This window comes from Aedes aegypti, chromosome 1 (genome assembly GCF_002204515.2).
Source record: "Aedes aegypti strain LVP_AGWG chromosome 1, AaegL5.0 Primary Assembly, whole genome shotgun sequence".
Lineage (NCBI taxonomy): Eukaryota > Metazoa > Arthropoda > Insecta > Diptera > Culicidae > Aedes > Aedes aegypti.
In genome coordinates, this window is record NC_035107.1 from 44,605,440 (window position 1) to 44,620,469 (window position 15,030).

General features: G+C 37.4%; 1 protein-coding gene and 1 non-coding gene across 4 annotated transcripts in view; one reads left to right on the forward strand and one right to left on the reverse strand.

The window, feature by feature from the left end:
- Positions 1-15,030, forward strand: part of LOC5579004 — a 511,737-nt gene that overhangs the window by 35,394 nt on the left and 461,313 nt on the right. The gene's annotated exons all lie outside the window — the stretch shown is intronic.
- Trnaf-aaa lies at positions 12,065-12,138 on the reverse strand. Its single transcript has one exon. It is a non-coding gene; the product is annotated as a tRNA-Phe (tRNA).

A 15,030-nucleotide genomic window follows, 5' to 3' on the forward strand; every position in this document is an offset into this window, starting at 1 on the left:
CATTATTATAGCCAAAAAATTCGGTATTTTGTCACTAGGCGGCGCTAGTGAGCATTAAGTTTTTGTTTCCCAGATCTCATGATCCTGACCACTTAGAAAGATGGCGTCCTCGGCAAAGTTGTTCGGTATCTCAAGGACTATCAATGTTTGAGCTAGTTGATTCAAAATGTTGCCACTAGGCGGCGCTAGTGAGCATAAAACATTGGTTTCGCAAATATCTCAGGAGCCTGATCACTTAAGAAGATGGTGTCTTCGGCAGAGTTGTTCAGTTGCTCAAATTCTTTCTTTGTTTAATCCTTAAAGTTAGAATTTTATTAAAATAATGATTGTCCCTGAGCTTCTGAACAACTTTGCTAAAGGTGCCTGTCTAAAAAGTCAAGATCCTGCAGCATACGCAAAACAAAAATTTCATGCTCACTAGCGCCGCCTGATAGCAAAATATCGTATTTCTTGGCTCAAATAATGATAGCCCTTGAGCTACCAAACTACTTTGCCGGAGACACCATCTTTCTAAGTGGTCAGGCTCCTGAGATATCTGCAAACAAAAGTTTTATGCTCACTAGCGCCACCTAGTGGCAAACTTTTGAATCAACTTGCTCGAAAAATGATAATCCTTAACTTACTAAACAACTTTGCCTAAGACGACATCCTTCTAAATGGTCAGGATCCTGAAAAATCTGCAAAACAAAAGTAAAACTTCCATACCCACTAGTGCCACCTAGCGGTCAAATTCCGAATTAAATGAGGTACCATCAGATAGCGCTTCACCTCCAGAACAACTTTACTAAAGACCCCAAGTTTCTATATTATCTGGATTTCGAGATATGACGATTTCAAACTGTGGTTTCCTCGAACCGTACATAGTGCGTTCCATGTACATTTGTTGATTTTACCGTATTATAAAGGGTCATACTGTAAATAAAAACTGTCGAGTATTGTTCTTAAGAAGATTCTTGAGGAATACATTTTGGTTTGGTGTCGATAGATATCTTTGTTGCAAAATGATAGCATATAAATCACAACTGTTGTACAAAGTACAACAGCGCGACAGCCCGAAGGTTAAAGTATAAATTTGATAGCGTCGTTATTTGCGCGGGAAAACATGCCAAAGTAGTAGCAAATTCAGTGCACTATTGGCAAAGAACGCTCTCAGCTACTGAAAAGGCTTTGTTCCAGTTGGGACGTAACGCCAGAATTTTTGTTGTAGTTTTATTCCGAAGTTTGATAGAAACTTTTTTAACCAAAGCCTAAATAGAGGCTAGACATTATTAAGCTTTTTGTAATCACGACTCAAAAAAAATACTAGGAAAGACTAAGCGATTATTAAAAGACGACAAAGGCAAAACAGCACAGAATACACTGTGTGAAAATCAGAATTCCTAACCACATAAAATATGATTTTAGGTTAACTAAAAACAAGTCTATTAATCTCATTCAAGAAAAGAGATTAATGTGCAACCACTAACGGATTGATGCGAACAGAAGTAAATTTCACGATTGAGTAGTGCATGCACAAACATGTTGTTCTAATTGAAGAGTTTTCATTCGGCGCCTGCTTTTCCCAACACGTGTTAGCTCTTTGTCCGGCGAGTGCTTGTTTGTGTTTTTGTTAATTGAAAATAACAGTATTGAGTTGTGTGCTATTTATGTATTACATTCTTCGGGTTGGAGAAGCAGCGATTAAAGGTCTATCAACGCATAATTGTGTCAGGCGTCGGTACTGTACATTCCTATGATGCATTTTTATTTTTCGTGTGATTTTCGACGGCCGTTTCAGAACTACCGCTTGTATGTTAACTCGTAGATTACTTTTCCAGGGGGGGCTTGAACATTCCTATATATGAAGCGTACCAAACTGGGGACCTTCCTTAGCCAAGTGGTTAGAGTCTGCGGCTATAAAGCAAACCCAGGTTGATGGTGTCTGGGTTCGATTTCCGGTCGGTCCAAGATCTTTTCGTAATGGAAATTTTCTTGACTTCCCTGGGCATAAAGTATCATCGTACCTGTCACACGATATACGAATGCGAAAATGGCAATTTAGGCAAAGAAAGCTCTCTGTTAATAACTCTGGAAGTGCTCATTGAACACTAAGCTGAGCAGCAGGCTCTGTCCCAGTGAGCACGCAATGCCAAGACGAAGAAGAATAAGACCAAAATGCTAATTCTTCATCGGCGCCTAAGAGACAACATTGAATCCCGATTCCCACTCACATTTCCATCCATTCGCATTATTCCGTTGAATAATCCGATTTAATAACATGATCCAAACTGCACTCTTACCATAAACAATCCCCGACAACCTCGTAGTTCTGTGAATGGAATTTTACCGGTTTTTTCTTCTACTAGAAGTGCGTTGTTGTACGCTCACAACTCCCTCACATCAATCAATCTGCCGATCGAGACCAACTCGTTCACCTACATATACCTACTGCAACTTGTCCGGCATTTCGAGTGTGTCCCAATGCACAATGGTCGGAAAAAAACGTTAAATTTGGCCAAAATTAATTAGATTGCCTAAATCGAAGAAATATTGAATATAATAAATAAAAATGTTTTAAAACAATAAAAATACAAAAATCTTAGAATTCTCGCGTAAAGTTTCGAAAGAACCAATCTAATATTGAGAAATTCTCTTTGTTGACTTTCTTTTTAAATAATAACTGAGCCACATTAATCTTTTCTGTCGAGTTTTGGTATGAATCGCTAGCCAAGGAGATTGTCTTTCGAACTACAGTGTAAAACTTCCAATAGCTTTAGAATTCCTCTGTTATAATCGAAAGAGAGCGAGAGAGGAGAAAATCTCTCATCGTTACAGAGGCCCTTTAGTAAAATTACAAAGTTTTCGATAATTCTGGCCACCTTTCTATAGAACCCGACCATTGTTCATCATGAATGGCGAAGGCGGCGAAAAGCTACTCCCGAGAAGCGCCACACTTGCTGACCGTATCAACTACCTGTAAACTACAGCAGTGTAGACTTCGATCAGCGATCAGCGAACCAAAACAAGAGCACATACTCGAAGCTCTCAAGACTCATATCGCCCCCGGGGGCCACTTGGACGCCACCAAGCAGACCCGGTCGAGTTGAAATGACGCAATTATTGGCTTTTTTTATCGCCTCCAAAGTCGAGTGCAATTGTGGTCGGCTTGTGTGAGTGTGGGAGCTTCGGTCAATATTTGAAGACTTCTCCAAACGTTTATCGAGGGGTATCATGAGCGTAGCCAGAAGGGGGCCATTTCCCCTCCTGGACGATCGAAAAAATGTCAAAATCTACTGGTTTGCTACAAAGGATATTTTGTTCGATTTTTTTTTAAAGTTTTAGATTTTTTTTTCTATACCAACTTAAAATCAGGTGTCTGCCAAAGATATCACCAGAAATCAATATGAAGTGCTTCGAATGTCTTGAAGAGTTGAATTTTCAAGATATTTCCTCTTGAAATGGGTAGAAAGTTCTTCTACAAATTATGCAAAGAATATCCACAAAATGTGTCATGAGATCGATTCCAAAAATTCCTTAAATGAAAGGACTCCTTGAAGATTCATCTAGGAGTTTGCCTGCAAAAAAGACTGATCAATTCTCGCGAAACATTACTAAAGGACCTATGTACAAATGAGAGACTCTCTTCTCTCTCGCTCTCTTTCGATTATATCAGTGGAATAGTAAAGCTTTTGGGAAGTTTTTCACTACAGATCGAAAGGCAATTTCCTACAAAAAACTGATAACTATTCAAAATCAATGAAACAGTCATTCAAGTCATCGTGCAAAAGTTTTGGGTTCACCCCTCAGTATGATGCAAATCGTGCAAAAGTTTGGGTTCACTTGAGGTCATTTTTGTCAATATCTCTGCCATTCTTCAACGGATTTTAATAATTCATAGCTTTTTCAAACGCAAATAATGGCGCGTTTGAGATTCCACAGATTTTTCGTGTTTTAAGTAAGTTCAGGTTTGGGTTCCTTTTGCACGATGACTTGAATGACTGTTTCATTGATTTTGAATAGTTATCAGATTTTTCCGCAAAAATTTCGTGAGCGCCTTTCAAAGAATATAAGATTACGATTCTAATGACACCATGTTTTAAAATTTTGGTCGATCCAATGCTGAGGAAATTCGCTATGTTTTTTCAGTGTGTTTTTTTGAAAAATGTCACAACTTTAAGTAAAAATTTAGTATACAAAATTCAAAAAATGTCATATGAAGTAAGAATAACTCTTTGCCTTTCGAATGCGGCTTAGAGAGTGTCAATTGGACGTGTAATCTCAAAGATATGGACTGAACACTTTTGTATGTTTTTTAGGGGGTGAACCCAAACTTATGCACGGGAGTGTATGTTGTCCTGAAATTTTTCCACTATTTGGAACAGTGATTTTTCTTGGAAATGTTGTCCAGCATTTTCTTCAAAGACAATTTTGAATAGATACAGATATTCGTCAGAATAATTTTTATCTCGGAATCCCCCTGGGCAAAGGCACAACCTTGTGATCAGCTTGATTGCTGTCAGGTCCTGGGGCTTAAATGTATCTTTACTCTGAAGAGAAAGATGCACACTAGTGGTGCTATTCGTGATGAGAGTCAGAAGTGTTTCAAACTTAAACACTTTTGATGAACTTCACCATAGAGCCGATACTATACTAGATCTTTTTATGAGAAGTGATTTAATTTTATTTTTATTTCATTGCAAATAAATAGCCGGTCGTAAATAGGTTCTTTGTCTTTTTTCCTTTTCGTTTCGTTTTGTACTTTATTTTTATCTTATTACTTTTTATTTCCTTAACCCGTAGGCTACGGGGCTGACATCCAAAATTCAAATTGCTCGTATTTGAGCATAACTCAATATTTTTCAATGAAATTTTGAGGATTGCTTCACTATTAGTTGTAGTTTTATGTGTGATGGAAAACTAGACATTCGGAGTAGAGTAAGGTGGGGCAAAAGTTCGACCTTAGTGGTATAATCAAAGATTCCAGGAAAATAATAGTAGATGAAACAAAACAAATACCATACAGCGAACTTTCAACATATTGGCTATAACTGTGCTGAACAAACTTGTGTCAAAATATTTACCCATTTTTAGTTATAACAGTTTCAAAATTGATTGTCTTAAACGAACTTTTGCCCCACCGTTGGGGCAATAGTTCGAATCTAGTGTGGGGCAAAAGTTCGTTGGCTAAACACAAAATATCAATACTTTTATGCCAGGCATACTTTATACCAGCCGTAAACTTATGTTTGCCGAAAAATACACACTAAATTTTCATCAAAAAATGCCCAAAACAGGGTTAATTGTAATACACCCAAAAAATAGCAGTTTTTCGCAAAACTAAGTGAAAATGTAAAATTTTTGTGACATTTTTCGCACGATCAGCAAATTCCGCTAAATTTGAAGATAATATGTAGATTTCAGGAAATTTGAAAAAATTTCCGTGGGTTTATACATGGGTCGAACTTTTGCCCCGCAGATTCGAACTTTTGCCCCGCTATGGGCCAAAACTTGATTCCAACTATTTATGGAAAAACTAATACACGTCAAAGCATCCTTATGATAGGCCTAGAAACGCCCTTACATAAAATATTGAAAAATATTTTATCTTCATTTGGTTCCATGCATCGAAAGTTTGACCAAATATTACAATATTTACGTCGAAAAACAACAAATAGCCATAACTTTTCCAAATCTCAATCAATTTTTATGATATTTGGAGTGAAAGTCTCTTACTTGAATAGCATTCGAACCACCATGATATTTCTAAGTTTTGATTTGATTTGAGCTAGAAATCTTAAAAAGAAACTCTTGCCCCACTCGAACTTTTGCCCCACTTTACTCTATTGTTAAAAAGTTATTCCAGAACATCTCTGGGTCAGGTAGGGTAAAAATGACATAAACTTCCTTTTAGAACTTGTTTATCATTTTGAAACGAAATGTTTCCATGCAAAAAGTGTACATACCAGTTATTTGTAATTAGTTACGATGCACCAGGGGATTTCAAAATGTATAATTAACCTAGAATAATGTTAAGGCCTCCAGAAAATTATGAAGTTTTGCCCATGATCTACACAGGTTTATACATTATTTCTAGCGATTGATGTTTACGTTTAGTGGTTTACAACACTCATTAAGCCTTAACAGATGTGTCCACAAGTTTTGACAAGATATCGGATATTAGAAGTAATCCAAATCGACCTGGAGTTCAGGTCCTTTTGATCTACCAAATCTACTACAGTCTATACTCACCAAATCCTCGTGAAACATTCTTATTCCTATCCATAAAGCTTAGTATGGCTCGGAAAGTGTACTGCTGCATACGCATAATTGTCCCATGTTCGAAAATATGTAGGCAACCAATAAAAACGCGTTTAAAGATTATATAACATACATGTGTCGTATAGCCCATGTTTGCGATAAATCTAAATGAAATTGTTGCAGTAGTACGAAGTATAGCGTGTTCACTAGAATCAAGAGTTAGTATTATGGGAAAAAGTTAATTTTGCTACGAAATTCAAAGTGGAACTGTTATGCCAAAAAGACGGTTTTTTTTTTAAATTTCTACGCATAACATTCCAACTGATAGTAGTGATCTATTATGTGCTAAGCTTACTGACGACCGTTCTTACGTATATTTGGTACCGTATATAGAGGATGTATATTCTCAAGACTATGTCGAAGCACTTAATAATGGCTTACGTGACATAAACCAAACAGAGCCTCATGTGAAGAAGTGATGAAATTTGATTTTATACTCTGGGATGGAAAGCAAAATTTTCTGTATTTGAGATGGTGAGAAAATTAATGAATTAGTGAAAGAAACAGTAGATGAGTAAGCTAGAGAGTTAATAAGATTTAGTAAAGTTGATGAATTGCTTCATCGACATTTCCAGCTATGTATAAGCGTGACAGAAACTCATATGCTATTTCAAGTTTGTATCTTTTTAGTCTACATTGTAGATATTGTAAATCTTGTCATCAGAGTAATTTAAATATAATACTACACCAATAAGCTCATAACCAACTTTTTGGCCTACAATGGAATTTTATGATCAATTATGGATATATTAAAAACATCTTGTTTGATTAATAAGTCAAGCAGTATACCGAAATTATTGCCCACTACTTCAGTGTGTTCTGAAGACCTTAAGACCATAGTAGTACACTTTCCGAGCCATATGAAGCTTTATGGGTAGGAATGAGAATATTTCATAAGAATTGGGTGAGTATAGACTGTAGTAGTAGATTATGTAGATCTTAAGGACCTGAACTCCAGGACGATTTGGATGATTTCCAATATTCTATATATTTTAAAAGTTTGTGGACAGGTCTGTTAAGGCTTAATGAATTCTTTGAAGCACTAAACTTAGACATTACTCGCATAAAATAATGTATGAAACTATGTAGATAATAGTCAAAACTTCATAATGTTCTGGCGGCCTTAGCAATATTCTAGGTTAATTATACATTTCTAAATTTCCTGGTGCATCGTAACTTATTACAAATAATAATCTTCACATCTATTTGTCCATCTAATCCAATTGCAAATTATATGTAATGTTTGGCTTTTCGGTAGTTGTTAAACTTCCACTCGGCTGGTTGGCCGTAAACCACGATTCATAATTAAAAACAAAAAAAAAATTACATTATGTTTTAAACAAGTGATTGGGTAAATGCTTATGAAGAAAGTGGAAGAAGTTGGTGTGATTGATGGTAGTAAGTTACAAAAATGGTGATTATTAGAGTGATAATATTTGGTGATAATGCGAATATTAGTGATAAAAGCAACCCTCCTATTGCTATGATGAAGATGATTTTGAGTGTTAATATGTCTTTTCTTATTACAGTAATATTTTTATTAGCGAAAGGTTTTATCTTTTTTTAATCTGTGGGCCACCAAGGTCGTGCGATTAGTGTTACCAAGCATTTGGCCGCATCGAATCAAAGAGTGTGGGTTCGATTCCCGGTTTAGTTCGGAAAACTTTTCGTCAAGAACGATTGTGGCACTGGGCGTTGCGTTCAAGTCCGTTGTCTAGTGTGGTGCTTCCTTCAAAGGACTTAATCGTCCACTGGAAGCATTAACGTGTCTGTGTGTTTTGAAGAAATTAAGATGAAGCAATAGTTTTGTGTTGTGGCTGGTTTATAATTGTGATGGTTATAATAAAAGTGATGTAGATAATGATGATGGTGATGGTAATAATGAAAGTGACGTTATAATGTTATAATGTTGGTGATATCGATGATATTTGTCAAATGAAGTGATAGTGGGATTTGAAAGTTATGAAAGTATGACTCAGTATGAGTGAAGTGAAGTGGAAGTGTGACACAATTTTTTCCCACATTCTACCGTAACATTCTGAGACAGATCGCAACAGTGTCTTCTTGGAAGCCATCTTTCCGTGCACGTCTGGTGAACTGCTTCAGAAGGATTACGTCCTCTTTCCTATCTAAAGTCTAGTTTAGAGCTTCGGACAGTATTCACTGAACGGCTAGCAATATAAAAAAAAGAATAATTTTTATCTCGGAATCCATAAATTTAATTTAATTACTATAAGATTTCTTTTTTAAATAAATCTGAAAGGAATTGCTCAAAAAACTCTAGCTGAAATCTTGAAGATATTCTTGGTAAAATTATGTAGCTATTTATGAATGAATTTCTGATGCCAGAAGTGTGTTTAAAGCAATTCCAAGAGTATCTTCTGAGTAAATTACTGTTAGTACTTTGTAGTTAAAAATCCTTTTGTATTTTGGAGGCAAATCGTATAAGAAACCCTGAAAATTCTTGTGTATTGTATACTGTGATGAGTTTTTTTTTTTTCATGATTCCATCATGTTCATCAGACATGCTTCCTGTCTAAAACACTTAAGTCCGAGATGTTTTGAACTATTTCGAAAAAAAGCGTTTTGAACTAAAAAGTCCGAATTTCCCAAGCAAAATCTCAAGCAATTCTGCAACATGATGAAAATTGTATGACTCAATGCAATTTCACGGTGTTCTGGGTTTACACAAGCACACACACAAGCAATAGACACCGTGACAGTCGAGCCATTCTGCGTCACCAGCATCAAACAAGTTTCCAGCCGTCGCAGTCATCCTCATTCGCCCTCCGACGCCTTCCATGGAGCAACCCATTCAGTTTACTCAGCTACGAGAGCCGCTGACAGCTCATACAATTGAGTCCTAAAATTTCTAATGAATTCTTGTTTTTATTTAATAATACGAAAGAGTATGTTCTGTCAACTACTTCAGCAATTTTCCAGCTCAAATAACGGCTATAACTAGGGTTACCATATTTGCTCTAACATGAAAGAATACATATTTTCGAACTCTATAAAAGAGCACTTAAGAGTACGCTCAGCCTAATAGCTTAAAATTTTGAAAATGTTTTTTTTTTACTAACGTGTTTGTCTGAATTTCCTTATTTTGATCGTCTATCTAGAGAAGCGATCAAACAAAATTTTAAACGAGTTTTTTGTAGGCATAATATTATTAGGGCTTATTATTAGCCTGTTGATGGAACAAATAAATAAATAAACGCTGCCCAGATAGCCGTAGCGGTAAACGGGCAGCTATTCAGCAAGACCAAGCTGAGGGTCGTGGGTTCGAATCTCAACGGTCGAGGATCTTTTTGGGTTGGAATTTTTCTCGACTTCCCAGGGAATAGAGTATCTTCGTACCTGCCACACGATATACGCATGCAAAAATGGTCATTGGCATAGTAAGCTCTCAGTTAATAGCTGTGGAAGTGTTCATAAGAACACTAAGCTAAGAAGCAGGCTCTGTCCCAATGGGGACGTAACGCCAGAAAGAAGAATGAGCGTATTGTGCCACGAAGTGTGGGTTTGATTCCCGCTCCAGTCGATGGAAACTTTTCGTCAAACGAAAAATTCATCACTGGGCTACTGGGTGTTCTGTGTTGTCCGTTACCTAATGTTTGTGATTGTTCAGTCTGTGCAGCCTTTGGCTGAAGAAGGTGTAAATTGTCTTCTAACAATTATTTTGGTTGTCAATAAACACTTCAGTCGTCGCGCTGTTGTATTTTGTACAACACTGTTGAAAAAACCTCGCTTTTCAATCACAATAGTAGCGTGGTGGTCATGACGGTGGCAAACCGCGCGACGACTGAAAGGTAAAGCAGAAGTGTAGGTTTCCGAAGTGCGACCAAAAAATCAAAGATACAACTGTAAAACGGGATAACATTTATCGGAATGACCCTCCTCGTAAAAAGATAAAATCAACATTTTTCGATGGACCATTTTCAGCGTCTGAAGATGAAAGTACTTCTTTAATCTTCTTGTTTTTATATTCATGAGCTAATGAAAATTAAGGTTTTCGCGAAAAATGATGTTTGATGTTTGCTCGAAATATATCTCGCGTTGAGAATCGATCAGGCCTATCTGCAGTGATCGATGTTAGAGCATATTTAAAAAAAAAATCAGAAAACAAAATACGGTATATAATCATGCGATGGGTGCCAGTACTTGTTACAAAAATATAAAACTTGAATCATTTGCGGTTTCAGATGAAATATTTAAGAAATACTCACACATCTGATCAATATTACCCCGGATTAAAGTAATTTCTTCTTAGGGCAGTTTTTTTCGGGTAACACACTTCTTATAGTTATTTGTGTCAAATTAACTAGCATATTCATATACAATTTCGCTTTCCTGTAGTCACAAGCGGTTCTCTTAAGACATACAGATATGTTGATTATTTGGGTTAGATGCTTAATTTTTAATCACAGGATTTTTCCTCTTGTAATCGAAGTCTGCTCTTTTAAGCCGTTTTGTTTTCATAGTTTTTGTCATTGCACTTTTTTTTATTTTTTTTACTAATTCGTTTATTTGGGCCTCAAATGCGTGTAACGCTTTACGGAGCCGAAATTCATATTTGTATTTTTATTACATGCAATTAATTGGCTTTTTCAGTTCTAGATTAATATGGGATGGAGCTGTCACTGCACTTGCTGATACTCAGTTAGATATTTTTCCTTCCTTTCTTACGAGTAAAACTTTGACTGGATTGTTGCCTTTATGAATTCTAATCTATTTTTTAGAAGATACCTACTTGAAAAATATACTATTGCTTTCGTTGATATTGTTAGAATAACCATCCACGCTATCCACATATCTGCATGAAGTGGCCAGTGGTACTGTTAACTTAGGCTGAGATTAGTTTAGGCGGTAATTATTCTAGGAGAAACACAGTCACTCTCGACACGGTTTTATTCATAACGTATGACTCGTATCATGCTAGGCGAGATATTAGCTTCACATCTTGACACTTCACACGGAATCGAAAATATATGTTTCCTGAAAAAAAAAACATTCATAAAGTATTTGCTAGTGTTTCAAGAAAAATTCCTCTGTTTGAATGTGTGTGGCACTGAATAAACATTGTTATGGATCTTGGCTTGATGGGCGACAATCAAAAGCCTATAAGAATAATGTAGCATTGAATCGCACATCAAACAATCTAGTAGGCATGCAACAACTTCGACGACTCACTCCTATGAACCGATGCACGAGTTCACTAATTTGACGTTTGAGCGGTGCCAAATTCACTGGTTGCTATGGTCACATAAATAACACGGCACCGCTCAAACGTCAAATTAGTGAACTCGTGCAAAGGTCCATAGTAACATCAGAGTGAAATGTCAAGTTCTTCGTGGGGCTCCCATTTGCTCACTTCGATTCCGAACTCCACAGAATGAGGATTAGTTTTTCCTAGAAGAGTCTTGAATCTATCTACAAAAATGAATCAGAAGAGAAATTTTTTACTACTATTTTGATTTATTTTAAGGAAACTTAAGCACCCTGTGAAGTCTCATCAAAAATAATATAAAATAAATCATTCTCAGCGATATCTAGCTTTCAAACCATTTAACTTTCGAATAGTGGGTGAAGATTTTGATTCTTCATCATAAATAATTTAAAATACTTGTTTTTAATAATGAATTGTGGTTTACGGCTAACCAGCCGAGTGGAAGTTTAACAACTACCGAAAAGTTAAACATTACATATAATTTGCAATTGGATTAGATGGACAAATTGATGTGAAGATTTGCGAAAAAGTTACACGTCTTCTCAGTGAGAATCGAACTCACGACTCCCCGATCTTTAGTTGGGGCGCGGTAACCACTACGCCATGAGAGGACTCATGAACGTAGAAGTTAACCTGAATTCGATTTCAGCTCAATAATCACGTGGTCCTTTTTCGCAAAGTGCACCTCTTTCGGAAGAATTAGATGCCCATCCAAACACAACGCTTTCTATATATATCCAATGCCTAGCCCGAGAGCGCATTGTTTTTTAGGTATAGGAATAGCACACTACACTAGCCAGCAACTGCGCTTCCACTCGGCTGGTTAGCCGTAAACCACGATTCATTATTAAAAACAAGTATTTATCGAGCAACGGACTCATGTTCCGTAACCGGTCGTTTGAGAACGTCGCGACCCATTGGAAGCCCACACAATATCTACCTCAGCCAGCGCAGTTGCAGGCTAGTGTTGTGTGCTATTCCTATACCTAAAAAACAATGCGCTCTCGGGCTAGGCATTGGATATATATAGAAAGCATTGTGTTTGGATGGGCATCTAATTCTTCCGAAAGAGGTGCACTTTGCGAAAAAGGACTACGTGATTATTGAGCTGAAATCGAATTCAGGTTAACTTCTGCGTTCATGAGTCCTCTCATGGCGTAGTGGTAACGCGCCCCAACTAGAGATCGGGGAGTCGTGAGTTCGATTTTCACTGAGAAGACGTGTAACTTTTTCGCAAATCTTCACATCAATTTGTCCATCTAATCCAATTGCAAATTATATGTAATGTTTAGCTTTTCGGTAGTTGTTAATTTAAAATATTTTTTTATATATTTTGAAAAAGGCTTTTTATAACAAGGCTTGAAAGTGGAGCATTTGAGCGGCAAATATTGTAACATTTTGTACAGAAAATTTCACATACAAAGTACAGTTTCCGGAATTTGAAACTGTCCGGAATTTAGAATCAAGTATGTAATCAAAACCTCAGACTATTTTCAATCCAACCAAAATATAAAACTGGATCCATTACCTCGACATAAAATTGGATTAGGTCGCATTATAACTCCGCTTTATCCACGACAATATGATAAGGAGAATTTACGTGTTTTAAAGTTTTACGCTTCATTAATTCAACACAAAAAAGGATGTGTAAGGTGTCGTAGATTGTCATTTTGTTAAAAAAAATGGTCAAATAATACCTTCGAGGTCGCAAAACTCTAGCCCCCTAGCCTCCCTGATGACAATCCTGGCTACGTTCTTGATGGGCACTACACTTTTTGCGCTATCGTTGTCGTTCGCTCTCTCACCTGTTTCAGGTGGTTGCTCGTTCAGATTGTTACACAGCAGCGTGGTGTCGGTTGGCTTTGCACCGGTGGCGATAAACATTTGGCAATTGCTCCTCGCTCATATGCGGTAGAAAACTAGTTGAAGGTTACCAGCCGACGCCCGATCTACCAACTTGTTTGGTCTTCTGCAATACCTCCGCTTTCCGAGGAGCACCTGCTGCTGCAGTGAGGCCCTTGCTTCGAACTCTAGAGCAAAAAACCAAACAGTAAAACTAGACGAAATTGCGCCAAGTGCCAAGACCGGAAAGTGCAGCCAATGAGGATCTTTTTTTTTTTCTCTCTCTCCTGAACCAGCTGTTGAACGCAAGAATCGGTTGGCATTTGCTTCCGAAATGGCACGTGTGTCATTTAATCGCTTTCATATGAAGACACCACGAGCATACGATGGGAAATTCAAAACCAGTCTCTGCCATCTTCATGGGTCAATGACTTTTGATCTTCATCATAAGGGAGCCAACTTGACTGACGAGCAGAAGCGTCCATTCATCCAGGGAGCTCTAATTAACATAATCGTGAACGATGTCTTCCCTAATTGGTTGGGACAAAGGTACTCGTCGTGTCTTTTCTGGAATGGAGGGACAGAGAAGAAGACGACGCAGTTATGTTCCCGAGTCCAGAGTTGGGAACTAGCTTGTCATGCCTCATCAAAGCGTTCTTGGAATTCACCTGTAACGAATCCAAACGCACCAAAGAAGCACTGCTGGAGGAAAAATTCCCGCACGACAAAAACGATTTGGGACCCAGTCGAGAAGGTTTACCCGCAAGGGGGTCACAATTTTCTTCGGGCTATTTTAGGATCGGCTGGGCATGAGTTATTAAAGCTTTGATTGAATATTTAACGACTTCGAACGGGGCGAGTCGTAAAAAACGTGTGTGAATTCGATTTTGATGGGTCCCAGGGAAACGACGAGGTGTCACGATTTAATGATGACCGGTGATGAAGAGTGGAACAAGTTATGCAGAAAAAAATATAGGTCATGTCGAATCGGGAAGATCACCTGCAGTGGGAGGTCGATCAAGCGATTTAAAATTGGGACGAGCTTTATACATGCTGCTGAGAGCATTTTTTGTCCCAAAGGTGAAATGGTTAATGTTGATAATTAAATTGAAACGAGCCATCATTTCGCGGCTTTGGACAAATTTTACGAACATCAAATCAAATCCTTTAGCCCTCTTTGATTAAAGTGAGGAAACAAAGATTTCCACCTATCGTGGTCAGTGGTTACGAATTTGGAGGATTCAGGCAGATCTTGAACTCCATTAGGGGAATCAAGGTTTCCTTCCAAATCGCAAAGAATAGATGCTGCCGTGTTTTGCCGGAAATTCTTAAAGATCGCGTACTTACTCTATAACATCTTGAAAAAAAGAAGCACATTTTTTTTTCTTATTACGACAAAATTGAACGTTTGTTCAAGGTCGTCTTGAAAGGTCTCTCAAGTGACTAGAAGTCACCTGAAGAGATCAAAAATGGAGTAAATGGTTTTCTTGGATTTTCCACAGTCTAAGTAATAATCATAAAAAAAAGAACCCAATTTGGCATTCGTCGGAAAGAGCTTTCTCATGAATATTATTCAGTTCACTTTAACAAAAGCGTTCTAAATAAAATGAAAGCTTTAGAAGAAGCAAGACTTATGTTCGATGTCCGTGTGGCATAGGAAC